Source organism: Oratosquilla oratoria, chromosome 15 (genome assembly GCF_046742065.1).
Source record: "Oratosquilla oratoria isolate Oo_2021 chromosome 15, ASM4674206v1, whole genome shotgun sequence".
NCBI lineage: Eukaryota > Metazoa > Arthropoda > Malacostraca > Stomatopoda > Squillidae > Oratosquilla > Oratosquilla oratoria.
In genome coordinates, this window is record NC_134791.1 from 3,738,653 (window position 1) to 3,741,546 (window position 2,894).

At 34.0% G+C, this 2,894-nt stretch overlaps 1 protein-coding gene across 1 annotated transcript in view; it reads right to left on the bottom strand.

Moving 5' to 3' along the window:
• Positions 1-2,134, bottom strand: part of LOC143032991 (uncharacterized) — a 26,107-nt gene extending 23,973 nt beyond the window's left edge. The window contains exon 1 of the mRNA XM_076198185.1: positions 2,072-2,134. The gene's annotated coding sequence lies outside the window, so the exon portion shown is untranslated. The remainder of the gene's footprint in view (positions 1-2,071) is intronic.
• Positions 2,135-2,894: the final 760 nt, after the last annotated feature.

Genomic DNA, 2,894 nt, shown 5'->3' on the forward strand with positions numbered 1-2,894 from the left:
TGAATATATATAAGATTAATTAATTACTCAAAAATAATTGAATGATTAATTGATTAATTAGTTAATTAAATAAATAAATAAATACAATAAATAAACAAATTAAATGAATAAGTAAATACACAAATAATTAAATAAATGAATAATCAAACAAATAAATGAACAAATAAAAATATATAAATAGATAAATGAAAATAAACTAATCAATAAATTAATAAATAAATAAAATAAACAGATAAATAAACGAATGAATAAAAAGGATAAGTAAATATATAAGTAAATAGAATAATAAACGAATAAATAGATACAAATAAATAGATAAATAAACAAATGAATAAAGGGATAAATGAATATATAAGTAAATAAAGAAATAAAAACCATAAATAAATTAGACAAAAATCTGTCTAAGGCCAGACAACTCCAGTCAGCTCAAGAGATTCCTTGTCCTTCAATCTGGGAGCGAATATATTCAACATTACCTCCTATACGTTCAACATTACCTCCTATACGTTCAACATTAATTCCTGTACTTTCAACATTACCTACTATACGTTCAACATTAACTAATGTACTTTCAACATTACCTACTATACGTTCAACATTATCTACTGTACGTTCAACATTACCTCCTATACGTTCAACATTACCTCCTATACGTTCAACATTACCTCCTATGCGTTCACCATTACCTCCTATGCGTTCACCATTACCTCCTATACGTTCAACATTACCTCTACTACAGTAAGCATTGCCTCCTATACGTTCATCATTACCTCCTGTGCGTTCAACATTATCTCCTATACATTCAACATTACCTCCTGTACGTTCAACATTACCTCCTGTACGTTCAACATTAGTTCCTATACGTTCAACATTGCCTCCACTACAGTAAACATTATCTCATACATGGTTAACATTACCTCCTATACATTCAACTTTGCTTCCTACAATGTTAGCGTTACCTCCTACACATTTAACATAACCTATATGTTCAACATTACCTCCTATACGTCCAACATTACCTGGTACGTGGTTAGCATCACTCCTATACAGTTTAAATTACCTCCAAAATGTTGACAGTGCCTCCAAATTCTTTAAATAACCTCTAATCTGTTGACATTACCTCCAAACTATTTCCATTGCCTCCAAACTCCGTACATTACTTTCACAGTTACCATTATCTCCACACTGTTATCATTACCTCTACACTGTTACCATTACCTCTAAACTGTTTTCATTACCTCCAAACTGTTACCCTTACCTCCAAGCAGTTTTCATTAACTCACAATTTTTTACATTACCTCTAAACCATTTCCATTACCTCCAGTTTGCTTACATCACCTCCAAACCGTTTCCATTACCTCCAAAAATTTTATGTTTCCTCCAAACTGTTACCATTACCTCCAAACCGTTTCCATTACCTCCAAAATTGTTTATATTACCTCCAAACCGTTTCCATTACCTCCAAACCGTTTCCATTACCTCTAAACATTTTACATTACCTCCAATTTGTTTACATTACCTCCAAACAGTTTACATTACCTCCAAACAGTTTCCATTATCTCCAATTTTTTTATATTACCTCTCAAACGTTTTACGTCACCTCCAATTTGTTTACATTACTTCCAAACCGTTTCCATTAACTTGAAAAAAATCTCAGTACCTCCAAACCGTTCCCATTACCTCCAACTTTTTTACGTTACCTCCAACTTTTACATTACCTCCAATTTTTTACATTAACTCCAAACGTTTTAAGTCACCTCCAATTTCAAATTGGAGGTGACGTTAAACGTTTGGAGGTAAAGTAAAAAAAAAATGGAGGTAATGTAAAAATTGGAGGTAACGCAAAAAGTTGGCAATTTGTTTACATTACCTCCAAACCGTTTCCATTACCTCGAAAAAAATTACAATACCTCCAAACCGTTCCTATTACCTCCAACTTTTTTACGTTACCTCCAAACTTTTTACGTCACCTCCAAACTGTGTACATTACCTCCAAACCGTTTCCATTACCTCGAAAAAAAATTACAGTACCTCCAAACCGTTCCCATTACCTCCAAACTGTGTACATTACCTCCCGTGTCACCTCCAAAACCGATGCTGTGACTAATCCCACAGTGCCAGGCGGGGAGGGAGGGGGTGGGGGTGGGGAGGGGGGAGACGCGACAAGCGCTCTCTTCGCTTTGCTCACCAGCAAGCTACTAACTAGTAAGCGAACGAGCTAACTTTGCAAACCACAAGACGGCCATGCACGCACGTACGAACGCACGCACGAGCGAACGAACGCACGAACGCACACATGCGTGTAAATGGTTTTAAATCAGGCTGTTCGTTGTTACACTCTCCGGTGTATGAATATATAGATAAATGAATACGTATGTACACATATATATATATATATATATATGTGTATATATATATATACATATATATATATATATACATATATATATATATATATATATGTGTATATATATATATATATATATATATATATATATACATATATATATGCTAATAAGAACACAGGTACGTGTGCTCACATGTGAAAGGTAAACCACTTGGAAAATGAAACTAACGAAGCAGAGCGCTTTCGTATATTACATCTTCAGTGCAAAAAGTACGAGTACTTTTTGCACTGGATGTAATATACGAAAGCTCTCTGCTTCGTTAGTTTCTTTTTCCAAGTGGTCTACTTTGCATATACATATATACACACACATATATATATATATATATATATATATATATATATATATATATATATATATTTCATGACTCGCACGAATACTCCAACCTCTGCCACGTCACTCCTGCGAACTTCTCTATCTCGTCTCTCCACCTTCTGTCTAATTTCCCTCTTCCACGCTTCCCATCTCGCGGCGTCCATTCAGTAA